Source organism: Triticum aestivum, chromosome 7B (assembly GCF_018294505.1).
Source record: "Triticum aestivum cultivar Chinese Spring chromosome 7B, IWGSC CS RefSeq v2.1, whole genome shotgun sequence".
Lineage (NCBI taxonomy): Eukaryota > Viridiplantae > Streptophyta > Magnoliopsida > Poales > Poaceae > Triticum > Triticum aestivum.
The window spans coordinates 56,605,874-56,619,786 of record NC_057813.1 but is presented as its reverse complement, the minus strand read 5'-3'; the positions used below and the strand labels follow the sequence as shown (position 1 = coordinate 56,619,786).

General features: G+C 42.1%; 1 long non-coding RNA gene across 2 annotated transcripts; it reads right to left on the bottom strand.

The window, feature by feature from the left end:
- Window positions 1–3,937: 3,937 nt before the first annotated feature.
- Window positions 3,938–5,370, bottom strand: LOC123161863 (uncharacterized). 2 transcript variants are annotated; one of them, XR_006480923.1, is made up of 2 exons: window positions 4,637–5,370; window positions 3,938–4,390 (listed from the first exon to the last, which is right to left on the bottom strand). It is a non-coding gene; the product is annotated as an uncharacterized lncRNA (long non-coding RNA). The 2 variants fall into 2 exon arrangements; XR_006480922.1 differs by having other exon boundaries at window positions 4,934–5,370.
- Window positions 5,371–13,913: the final 8,543 nt, after the last annotated feature.

Sequence of the window (13,913 nt, the reverse complement as noted above, 5' to 3'; positions counted from 1 at the left end):
GGGCTCATATGCAATTTTTTCATGTAACTTGCTTTGAAATATCTTAGATATAGTATATGAACATATTTAAAATAATAAAATAGTATATATAGTGCCACATGGTAGTATATGAGACATGTGGGGTAACTACCACCGGGTGGTAGGATGGATTTTCCCTATATATATATATATATATATATATATATATATATATATATATATATATATACTAGCAAAAGAGCCCGTGCGTTGCAACGGGTAACAAAACTTATATTTCGCCACTTATCACAATTGCTCCGTCTCCTCATTGTCATCAACCTATTCATCCTTTCGCCCTTTTGCAAGTTTTATTATGTACACGAGCTTATAGTTTTCATCATCATACTGAGCAAATGCCCGTTAGAAAGGAGAGGTGGAGGTCAAAGGCTACTTTAAGTGCCATCTTAATAACTGGAGCCTCGATTTGTTTTACTCTGAGTGCCTTACTCGAATGAATGCGACGTAAAAAAATTAGTCCATTGAAAGATTTTTGCAGGTATGCATGTATATATATTTAAAATTTATACACATTTTTTCTCAGGAATTTTTCATATATAACATGTTATATTTTGAGTTAGTGTCTGACAAATAACTATTTTGAAGAGTATTTTAATCTGTCAAAAAAAAGATTAAACATGAAAAGGATGTATATATCTAGAGTCATATGTCCACGTTCAACAGATTCAGATAGAATATTGGAGGGAGATGAGCGAAAAAACCGTGCGTTGTTTGTGCCTGACTCGGACGAATGCGACATAAAAAATTAGGCCGACGAAAGGATATTTCAGGTATGTATGTATATTTAAAATTTATACACATTTTTCTCATGATTTTGTCATAGATAACATGTTATATTTTGAGTTAGTGTTTGAAAGATAAATTCTATTTCGATCATGTGTTTGTTTATTCGTCAAGCCACTTGTTGACATTCCAAGGAACTTGCCAGCATATATAAATTGATGGGAATTGGTATGAGATAGCAATGCGGGACTATTCTCTTATTTGTAGTACAGTTTTTTTTAGACAAATTTGTAGTACAGTTTTTTTAGGGAATTTGTAGTACAGCTAAAAAAGGGCCCCCCCCCTCTCTCTCTCTTTTTCTACCGAGCCTACTTGCCAGGAAAATTTAAAAGTTGGCTAACCGCCCGTAAGAGAAGGCCCATAATAAAAGGATCAATAGCCCATAGCTAGCAATTTGATTTTGTACGAGCGAGGCTAGCTTTGCTAAACAAAACGAGCAAGGCTAGCGTGCGACAATGGAGGTCCTGGCTAGCGAGGCTGGGAGCTCCTAGTCGGCGCCTTAAGCGCCGGCTAGGAGAACCGGCGCCCACGCGCCTGGCTAGTTGGGCCGGCCCACGAAACGCGACGTACGCAGAAAACCCAAACGAAGCCTCGAGCGAACGAGGTAATTGAAAAACAAAAACGATGGCAACGGGACCCGAACTCCATACCTAGCGCTGAATGCTAACGAAGCTGGCCAGCTGGGATACTAATTGTCTACGTCCTAAAAAAGGTGTTTGTTTTTAAGTACCAGCCCAAATGGTAGATCCGGGGTATTTTAACATTTTCCATTAATTCTTGGAAAAAAATGAAAATCTAAAATATGCGAACAAATGTTTCAAAAATCATACGTAAATTTCGAATATTCCTTTTCTTTTAAACGTGAACTATGTTTTTCAAAAACTGAACAAATTTTGAAATTTGAATACTTTTTTGTACTATGAACAATTTTTAGAAAGCGAATACACATTGAACATTTTCTTAATATAGGGTGAACATTATTCAAAGAAATACTGAACATTTTTTTAAATACGCTGAACTTTTTTTTGAATGCATGCTGAACAAACTTTCTCTACACGATGAACATTTTATTATACACACTGAACATTTTTTCAATGTATGGTGAACAATATTCAAATACACATAGAACTTTTTTTAAATACGATGAACTCCTTTTGAATGCATGCTGAACAAAATTTCTATACATGATGAACATTTTCTTATACATACTGAACATTTTTTCAATGTACGGTGAACATTTTTCTTCAATACGGTCAACAAAAATTTGGAATTCAAAACTATTTTTGAAACGTGAACAAAGTTCGGAAACATGAACAAAATTTGGAGAAAACGAGCTGGCGCATTTTGAAGAAAACTTCATCGGAAAGAAAGTTCATACAATTGAAAAAAAGTTCGTCGATTTTGAAAAAGATAGAAAAAGGAAAAAGAAAAAGAAAAGGCAAAAAGAAAGAACAACAGGAAAAAAGAAAAAGAAAAACACGTGAGAAGTAAAGAGAAAAGAGGAATTAGATAGTCATAGAAGGTGGCTTGGCTGTGTTGGTTAGCGCGTTCTATAGAGAACCCCGCGGTGCGGGTTCGATTCCCTGTCACGCCCTTTTTGCAAGTTCAGAAAACGAAAAAAAAAATGAAAGAGGGCCGGCCCATCGCGGAGAGAGGGTGTGCGCCCGTTGGTCGAAATAGAAGAAACGGGCGCAACGGGCGCCGTTTAGGATTTGCCAGCGAGGCTAGCATGCGGCATATCAAATTTTATTAGTACCACCTCGCGCATACGTTTTAAATTTAAACTGAAAGCGTAAATTCACGGGAAGAAGCGTATTGTGACGGTGAACCCGACGCAATCAATCCGTGCTTTATCTACCTCCGAGAAAAATCACCAAAAGAATTTAAAATTAGTAAAGGATAATGCTACAATTTTCAGATTGTTGGCACAGAGGTTAGAGCTATCATCATGACAATCTTTTGCCAGATAAATTAATTACATAAGTGCAGCAATTATATAACTTATGTTGCATCACCCAAAATAATTAGTATAGCAAAAAGGCATGGATTGGAAAACTTTTTCCACAATCATCTACTGGAAAAAAACCAGAAGGACAATGTATGTCATATATACACACACATGGGGATCTAGACGAAGAAAAATCAGATCATCTGCAGGTGTTATACCTTTGCAGAAGGTAAAACCTAGGTACACTAAGTTAAATTCAATGTGTGTAAACTGATCTGACAGGTGAAACTTTAGTTCAACAAACATGGCAATCACTAATTCTGATAAGCAGACATGCTTGATTATATGATCTAAACAATAGCCTTGTTATATTACCTGACGATATAGGGATGACTGAAACTTAAAGTCCATTAATTAAGAAGTAATAGGTCACAGGTTGCACAACATGACCAGACTTGAATTTCCAAACGTTTATCAAATGTTAAAAAAAAATCCACTTTGAGACGCTACCATCTGCAGCAGGGCAGTATAGTCAGAAGCAAAAATAATGCAACTAAGCAATCATCATGGAAAAAGAGGTAAAACTAATACAAACAGAATACTACAGAGAACTACCAATATTACTGATAAATACTGAAGTGAAAGAAGCACCCCCTAAGTTGACTGTAACCAGATTAACAAAGTTGATAAGTAGACTTTCGTCGTACACTGACCATATACGGTATTTCTTAGAACAAAGTTAAATAAGCTACCACGCTTATTCTAGAAGGCTAGAAGTTCTCACATTAATTGAAAACAAAGAGGCAGATCTTCACTGCTTACTATGGTGGTGCAGAAGTGCAAGTTAATCAGATAAAATATATGTATCAAAACTGTTATAGCTGTATAAGACGAAATTGTATGACACTTCCATCAGTATTTACGCTGCCAAAATATTTACTCTGACCTCGAATGGCAAGCATGAACAAATCTAGAACTAATTGCAAGTTGCAAGTTGCAACAATGTGAGCACACTCTATGTTACCGTAAAGGACAGAGAAGAAAAATATACAAAAAAGAGATGACCTTTGTAAGGAAAAGTAACTATGAATAGATTAACCTTAAGACACACAATTGGGATAAGACAGGAGTTTGCTCAGTAGATTTACCATTGATCCAAAAAGTTATTGGTAGGCTTAAGACACACGCATCAGGCATAACATAGAATGAATGGCAGAACATCACATCATCAAGAAAATAAAATTACATAGAACAGAAGGACCACGATTTGAGCAGGACCCTGACTCTAGTAATTAAGAACATCGGATATATCATTCTCTCTCTTTACGCTAGACGAGAAATCAGCTCATCATCCCATTGTTGCAAAGTAGATAAGGTATTGAACAATTTGTGGAATGCCAATCCCATCCAGAGGTCTTGGGAGACACCCTCACCATGTTGGCTGAGCCAGCTGCTCCAACATTCTGATGGAAACATGCCCTTAGCGCTGAAGCACTGCCACAACCACAATCCTTATGACCGACACAATACATGACGATGATGCAGATCACACCCTCAGAGCAAGTATCCACCGACAGCAATGAGCAAATCTGAGTTAAAGGACATAATCCACTCAAGATCTGCCTGCAACCACAAACATTTTACTGCACATCAACAAAATATTCAGTGAAAATAACACAAACTGATTGGCAAATTGGCAGTCTATTCAGTTGAAATTAGCATGTTATACACAGTAAAAGAAGGTCAAAAATAAGAGTCAGGATTATCATCCTTATAGAAAATTAAGATCATCTACTCATTTGTTATGCACCAACAGCCAATGCAACAAAAAGGATGCTAGTACATTTAGGCATTATATCAAACACATACACGTGCTTGATTGTAGAACTGTATACGTCCAAACTTCTCTGAATTCAGTTAAGCCACCGCCGAGTGTAATCTTTGAAGCCAGCCGTGAGAACATGACCAAGAGGAGGACAACAACCATGGAGGCCGACGTGGGGGCGTAAGAAAGGGATGCACCCCAGTGGTAGCACGTCCAAAACTGATCTCGGCCGGATCCGACGACCGGGGGAGGATGTATCATGGTGGGGAGGAGGGGCGCGGGTTGCTGCTCCGTCGTTGTGCACGGCGAGCCTGCGTCCTCTTGGGTGTAGAGGAGCTCACCTTCGATGTACGGGAAGGAGAGAGACGGCATATCCTCCTCCTCCGGCTGTCCGCTGGGTAGGGAAGAGGACGGGGACGAGGTGAGGAGGGGATCCCTTCATTCTTGGAGCTGGGCTTCTGCGCTGACCGCCCCTCCTCTACGCATCGGCGGCCGCGGCAAGCACGGCGGCCACCTTCTCGTCCTCCGCCGTCGGGAAGGGCGCTACCCCTCACCCGACCATGCGCCCCGTCGAGGCGCCCTCCATCCTCACGCGTGGGCACGGCGACCGCCTTCTCATCCTCTGCCGTGGCCGTCTCCGCCGCCGACAAGGGTGCCGCCGTGCCGGAAGAATGGCAGGGCTAGGACCAGTGGAGCGCGGAGAGGGCTGCCGGCGGCGCAGGACAGAAGATAAGAGGAAGACGCGATGGGCCGCCACAGCTGCGTCCGGCCCAGACGTGGAAGATGCATGCCAGATGGGCTGAAGGCTGAAGCCCAGGCGCGGAAGATGCATGATTCAATTGGAGAGACAAAAGTTAGTACCACTTTAAATTCAAAGCGAAAGCGTAAACATACGAGAAGAAGCGTATTGTAACGATGAACCCACGGAATCAATCCGTGTTCTATTATTAGGGATATATATATATATATATATATATATATATATATATATATATATATATATATATATATATATATATACTAGCAAATATGCCTGTGCCTTGCAACGGGAAGTCAATGTGTCCCATCTACTCTAGCGTTTGCCTACTGCAACGCCATTGTCTGCCCCATTAGGGAGTCTAGTAAATATTTGGCCTATTTTCTATTATTTGTAGTCAAAATTGTCATAACAAACATCAACCACTTTCAATAATAATTGTGGCCATGGTGGTCTTTCTATTCCACCTTAGGGTATTTTTGATCCAAAATCTTTTCATTGAAAAATCGAGGATTGAATCCATATGATTTTTTTCCTAGGCGCTTTATTGTATGAGTGAATTAATCCTATAGAAAAAAAATCAACAAATTCTTTTGCACTACATTCCTTAGTAAATTTCATTCCACACTAACCTCTTGGCATTCTAACTAAAGTAGCAAATTTAACCCAAAATCAAATGAGCAAATGCCACATCTGAACCCAAGGAATAAAATTCTAGTTTGTTGTTCACATACTGTACGAAGATGATGTGCTGGCATTGAACGGAACTAAATTTTGCAGTGCATGCAAGACATTTCTTTGTTTGTGCATTTGGGAAAGAGAGTCACATCATGGGGCAATGATGGGTGATGGATGCTAAGGAGAAAATAAATCAACAGGGAGACAAATTAGTGGCAAACAATTCTTAATAGAAAAGTGTCAGTGAAATAATTTGAACTTGTGAGTTGGTCTACATCTGTTAAATAGAACTGAACAACAGCAAAAGTAAACTATGTATGTTGTGTCTTCCTAAGCATATATGCAGCAAAAAATGAAATGAACATATTTGGTTCATAAATGTAGGTTTATAAGACAGAAGGTATACACACTTCCTATATTCCAAGCAGACCAGGCAGAAAGTTCCGTAGATAGAAAAAAAAGATAGCTTATCTTATCTCACAATTGATACAGTGACAAGCATTCAGTCATCTCATCCCCATGCAAACAAATATTCTTTTGGTATGTACATGATGATTGTCTCATGTGAAATTACATTAAGCTTGGTCATGAGGAAATCCCATGTTGCTGCAGAAATTGTCATGCAAAATTCAGAATGGGGCAGCTCCTCACCAACACGCGGACATTCAAAAAGGACTACTCTTCAACAGCGGCCGTGCGTCAAGACGTTGCCGCGGCCGGCGGAACCAGCTCCTCTTCGATGGCGGTCATATACAATTCTTATCACTGCAGTGCCTACACAGCATGCCCCGCTGTCACGCCCAATATGCGATACTATCCTAAAGAGACTCGAAGGTCCCACCAAGGATAGAACCGCATATTGAAACGCTTTCGCAAGGTGGATATCATTACATCAACATTACATAAATAGATGGGGATACATACAAAAGGCATACAATGCCACACGAATACAACATCATCTTACATAAGATCAACATCCGTCTACGGATGAAACACAAACAGAAGCTCAAACGACATCCACCCTGCTAGCCCAGGCTGCCGACCTGGAACCTATCCCCTGATCGAAGAAGAAGCAGAAGAAGAACTCCAAAATAAGCAAACATCGCTCTCGCGTCATGATCATCGCATAACCTGTACCTACAACTGTTGTTGTAGTAATCTGTGAGCCACGAGGACTCAGCAATCCCATTACCATGGGTATCAAGACTAGTAAAGCTTAATGGGAAAGGAAGGGGTAAAGTGGTGAGGTTGCAGCAACGACTTAGCATATATGGTGGCTAACATATGCAAATAAGAGCGAGAAGAGAGCAAGCTAAACGGTCGTGAAACTAGCAATGATCAAGAAGTGATCCTGAACTCCTACTTACGTCAAACATAACCCAAAAACCGTGTTCACTTCCCGGACTCCGCCGAAAAGAGACCATCACGGCTACACACGCAGTTGATGCGTTTTAATTCGGATCTGGTGTCAAGTTATCTACAACCGGACATTAACAAATTCCCATCTGCCCATAACCGCGGGCACGGCTTTCGAAAGTTTAAACCCTGCAGGGGTGTCCCGACTTAGCCCATGATAAGCTCTCGCGATCAATGAAGGATATACCTTCTCCCAGGAAGACCCGATCAGACTCGGAATCCTGGTTTACAAGACATTTCGACAATGGTAAAACAAGACCAGCAACGCCTCCCGCTGTGCCGACAAATCCTGATAGGAGCTGCACATATCTCGTTCTCAGGGCACACCGGATGAGCCAGACGCCGGGTTGGCATAGACCCTGATTGCCCAGGGGGCGCCGGACATCGCTCGGTTTGGACCAACACTTGGACAAGCATTGGCCCGGGGGAGCTAAAATAAAGATGACCCTCGGGCTCCGGAAACCCAAGGGAAAAAGGGCTAGGTGAGGCAAATGGTAAAACCAAGGTTGGGCCTTGCTGGAGGAGTTTTATTCAAAGCGAACTGTCAAGGGGGTCCCATAAATCACCCAACCGCGTAAGAAACGCAAAATCCGGGAACATAACACCGGTATGACGGAAACTAGGGCGGCAAGAGTGGAACAAAACACCAGGCATAAGGCCGAGTCTTCCACCCTTTACCAAGTATATAGATGCATTAATTTAATAAGAGATATTGTGATATCCCAACATAATCCTGTCCACCAAGGAGCAATCTTCAACTTCACCTGCAACTAACAATGCTATAAGAGGGGCTGAGCAAAGCGGTAACATAGCCAAGCAACGGTTTGCTAGGAAGGGTGAAAAGGTTAGAGGCTGACATGGTAATTGGGAGGTTTGATGAACAAGTGATAGGAAGCGCATCATAGCGATAGAACGAAGCAACTAGCATAGCAATGATAGTAGTGAGATCCAGGGTAGCGGTCATCTTGCCTGAAATCCCGCAAGGAAGAAGAACGAGTCCACGAAGAAGACGAACGGGAGTGGTCGAACGAATCCTCACAATCGCAACATAATCGGAACTAAGAAGCAACATCGGAAAGAAACAAACAACATGGTAAATGCACAAGCATAAACATGGGATGATGCACAATCAAGTATGATGCATGTCCGGTTTAAATGCGGCATGGCATGGCAAAGTGCAACAAACAATACTACAAGTTAAGTGGAGCTCAATATGCAACGAGTTGCATATTGACAAAACACCACATTCATTAATTTAGTTCACTCTTGTTTATGTACCCAACAATATTAAATGTTGATTAACATGGCAAGAGGTGAAGTACAACAAAACTACCTATCTAGGCAATTTTAAATGAGGCCGGAAACAACAAACAACAATTCCGGAAAATCCCCATATGCAATATTCAAATTTGGTACTGTTCTGTCCTAAACCACATTTTAAGGTTGTTAAACAGGAAAATAAAGTGGACCATGTTAAACTAGGAATTTTTCCACCCCATATACATATAAAGTTTATTTAAAATGGAGCTATAGTTATTTAGTTATGAAATAAATCATTTTAACATGGCATATTAGCAAATTTAAACAAACAGCAAGTTAAACATTTTAAGCATGGATGAAAATGGCATATTATTAATCTACACAAAATTCTAAGCAATTTACATGTTTAAACCATTTTAATCCGATGCACGGTTCATGAGTTATTAAATGCATGAACATGAGGGGTCAATCTGTAAATATGCAGTTTTCTAGATAATAGGCAAATTCGCAGAACGGGAAAAAATATGACATGGGCCAAATCTGACTGGCCTGAATGTGTACAGGAGAGGGACTGGAGGGGGGCTGCTCACATTGGGCCTGATGCGGGCTGTGGCCTAAGCGACAACTACAGAGGCCTTTGCGGGCGAAGGGAGCTGGGCCTGCGCGTGGAGCGGACGCGGTCAATGGGGCTGGGTCGAGTGCTCGTCGTCCTCCTGCTCGAAGCAGTGGATGCAGTGGGCGATGGCCACGGCCGGACTCGAGCGGCAGCGGCAGCGGCTGCAGGGAAGGCCGACGAGGTGGAGATGGGGCGGATCCGGCTCGCCGGCGCCGGATCCGGGCAACGACGGCGCGGACGGAGCTCAGGGGGGGCCATGGTGGCGGCGTCTTGGTTCAGAGAGAGAGAGAGATGTGAGAGGAGGGAGCAGAAGGGAGAGATGGAGGGCAGGGGCACCGCGACCTGGGCGTGATGGCGCTCGCAGGCGGTTGGGGAGGAGGGCACGTCGGCGCTTGCTGCTGGTTCGAACAACGAGCGGCGGGGCGCATGCGTGAGCTCGGGAGGTTGAGGTGGTGCGCGGGAGCCTCCTGCTCGAGGCCGATGCAGAGGAAGCATACGGGAGGGGCTCCAGAAGAAGCTCCCCTTCCCTGGACCGGGAGGAGACGGGCGCTACGGGAGAGTGAGGAGGATCTTCTCTCCTTGGATCGAGCAGGTTGAGAGCTGTAGCGCCGGTTGGGCAGGCGCACAGATTGAGGGAGGTAGGTGGTGCTGCGGGTTGGCTCGGGTGGAGCGGATCGGGAAGGTGGAGGCTGGTTGGGTGGGGAAGGATCCCGAGGGGATTTGTTGGAGTGGCGGCGCGGCTGGGAGGATGGGACAGGCGTCCGAGATTTAGGGTTGGACAAAATATATACATTAGGTGGATTAGGTTAGGGGCTACCTCATCCCTACGATCGTAATCAGACGGTCGCGAAAAAATAGTTAGGGATCCCAAATAAGAAAATGGGGATGTTTTTTAGACGTTAGGGGATGATCCGGATCCAACGGCCATGACCGTGCGGGTCGGGTTCGGAAGAGGTTTCGGACGCGCGCGAGGGGGTTGTGAGCTGGCAAGAGAGGTTAGGTGGTCGGACAAAAGGGAAACGAAAACACGGTTGGTTTCGGGGCGGTCAACAAAAGCAAGGGGGGACGCGGCAACTACGAGCGGATGCAAGTTAAAAAAATAAAAAAATAAAGATGGCAACGAGTGCCGATGCAATGCAAATGATGACATGAGACGAGATGCATAACAAGAAAAAAATGCAAAACAACAGACAAAAACCCAACCACGGAGGAAAAATAAATCACATAGCCGGAAATGGCAAGAGTCGGAGTTACGAATATGGAAAGTTTTATCCGGGGCGTTACAACACTCCACCACTACGAGAGGATCTCGTCCCGAGATCTAGGATGGCACCGGAGGGAAAAGGAAGAGGAAGATAAGAGGTAAACTAAGTTGCTTCTTCGACAAATGAGTGAAACCAAAGAACTTTGAGCGGTTGAAAAGTGGAGAGAAAGAACACAACGGAGTCGAACACAATCGATAGCACTGCGGTAGAAAATAGAAACAAGAACACCATGTGAACCTTGAAGGTTGCAAAGCTATGAATGACGAGTACAATGGACAAGAAGGAATTGGAACCACTCTGGTTGAAACGAGATAAACAAGGAACAAGGAAGATCAAATTCAGACAACATTCTGGTTAAATGGATAAGCATGAAAAGAACACGATCCTCACAACTCGAGATGATGAGTGAAGAGAGGAACATCACCATGCCTCCAGAAGAAAGAATAGAAGATAGCTCATTGGAATAAAAGAATGGAGAAGAAAATGCCAATTTCTGCCACAAATGAACTTGGAAAGCACCCTTCCAAGAAGGTTATAACGGAGTCGTTGGAAAACCAACAATGAAATGAATAAGCTTGTTGTGGACTTATGGAAACATCTCAACCCTTGAGGTGAAATTCTACCACTAACGAAAAACAATTGCTTGTTTGAGATCAAAGAAGAGATGAAAACTTATTTCGCCGAGAGGATAGGTGAAAACTCAGATCATTGATAAGCACCACAAATAGCAACATTCTTTAGGGAAGGCTTTAGGTGAAATATAACCCAAGATAACTCCAACAAAAGATTGATTGGTTGGAAAGATCTCTTGAGCAAAGAGAAAATGATGGATTTAAATATCTCATTCTTAACAACTTGACCTTGAAACATGAAGGAAAAATTGTCAAGAATGGCATAACACCACCTCAAAAGATAAGGTAGGAGAATTGCACTTTGAATGCAAGAAGAAGAATACTTGAGCTCCTCAAAACAAAACGTGTGTTGAACACCATGTTTATTTTAGAGTATAGCTTGACGGATCATAACTTCGAGAGAAATCTTGAAGAACAATTGAAGAATGAAAAGAATCCTTGACGAACCATCATGTAGAGCCTCCATGAAGAACTCTGGTAATAAAAGGATGATAAAAAGAAAGAGAAGTTGAAAACACAAGGTGAAGCCTTGCGATGATTTAGATGGAGCTTCGCGACAAGATAATGAGGAAAAAAACTTGGAACTCCGAAAAAGAAAAGATAAACCACCTCGAACCAAGAAATGTGACATGATGAGAAACTCTGGAAAGAAGAAAATAGATCACTTGGATGACAATAATAAGAATTATGTTATGCATATCCTTCACCAATTTAAATTGATGACAAGCAACGGATTTGGCATACTACTTATTCTCATAGAAAGGATTAAGAGGGATATAGCGCAAACTTGAGAAAAGACTTCAACGAACCACTGATAGGATTGGAAAGAACGAATGAATTGATATGATAACGAAGGAAGTGAAATCTTGAACGAACCACCGTAAGAATTGGAAAAGAGAGTAGCAAGGGCACAATTCACCGGGAAGAATTAGAAAACGAATAAAGATACTTGTGGGGATTTAGATACATGAGAACAAAGAGGCCATGAACTGATTAGAGGTTATTTGAACGATGCACCGGTAAGATTTGGAGAACATGAGTTCAAGGTTGAGAATAAGTAATATTCAAAAATGATGGCATTCGGATTATCAAGAAAGGAAGCAACTCCTGAAATGCGTCGGATGGTTGAAAAGAATTCTCACAATCGAAAACAATTATGAGAGGATGACATAGGCTAGAACTATGAATCTTCAAGAGAACGGACCAAGATTTAGAGGAAACACTTCTTCGGTCTTCACATGTTGAGAATGATGACGAGAACCACCACCAAATTGTTGAGAAACTCCGGAAGGATTAAAAGAGGAAAGGTTGAGCCAAAGATGAAAAGAATTTGAAAGCGACCTTGGAGAAGGCATGTGACTGATGATAATTCATTCTTACATCAAACTTTGAAAAGAATTTTAGAAGCTCTGGGAAAAATTAGAAGAGTCAGGTAAGATCATGGGAAAAGACCTGTGGGTTAGAGCCCACTCAAAAGAAAACACCATTGAACGATTTTGAAGAGAGATTGCATTGGTTGAATTAAATGGCTTGAATGAGATAACAACCTCGAAATATCTTGAACTGATTGAGAATGGAAACACAAGTCTTTGAGATATCTTGAGCACTCCGGATAAGAATAGAGAGAGGTGAACAATTAAGAGGTGCATCGGCATGAGAAAGCATTAGAAACGAGGAAAGGAATATGATGAATATCGAAAGCTTGAATTGGATCCACCGAAGAAGAAACAACAATGAAGGATGATGAACTTGAAGCTCGTGAGCATCTTCACGAGGGATCACCGGATCAGAACATTGATTGAAAAGAGTGAAGTGACTTCACATGAATAAATGGATACTTGATTAAGAAATCTGAGTCCTTGCGGAAAAAAGGGTGGGAGGGCGGGAAAACAAAGGCAACTTGGGGACGGATGAAACGGATACCGTTGAGAAAACTTAGAATTGATCTTGCGGATGGGAAAAAAGGATGCGATCCACTTGAAGAGAAGCACACTGGTTGGAAAAGAGTTGACATGACAACCTCAGTGATCAAGAAGGATTAGCACTCCCATAGAAATATGAGAACACCGCTTGAAAGGTATGGAATCAACACTTGACATCGAAGCAACTCAAATACCACAACTCAAAACAAAACAAAGGATTTGGCTTGCAGAATAAGCCGGAACAAATACATATGATAGATATTTAACCAATCCCATATCATGCATCTGTCGGAAAGATATTCTAGGAGCTACTTGAATTCCCACCTATAAAACTCCCGAAACTTTCTGGTTATGCAATCTGGTGTTGGGGATACAGGGGAAGCAATATATCTCACCCAAACTAACAATCCCTACATCCAGCTGTATCCATCCGTCAACACATAACCAAGAAAACTTCAGAAATTGTGTACCTCAACCTTCGAAAAGCATCCGTTATACGAGTTATGGCAATACTCCCGAACTCCCCAGTACTGGGTGGCATCGAGGTTATCTCACCAACAACTGCATAAAAGAGATTTTCGATGTCGGAAAAACTCAAGTATTCCAGAACTGCAACGATAAAATTGTGACCACAACACCTCGGAGCTCAACTCCCCGGGTCAATGCCACATAATAGACAGGAGGCACCAAGAACAATGTTCTCGTCACAAAACCATCGGAACGATTCCAAGATACCCGCGTGATCCTAAAAAAAATTTAGTGAAATTTGAGCAGA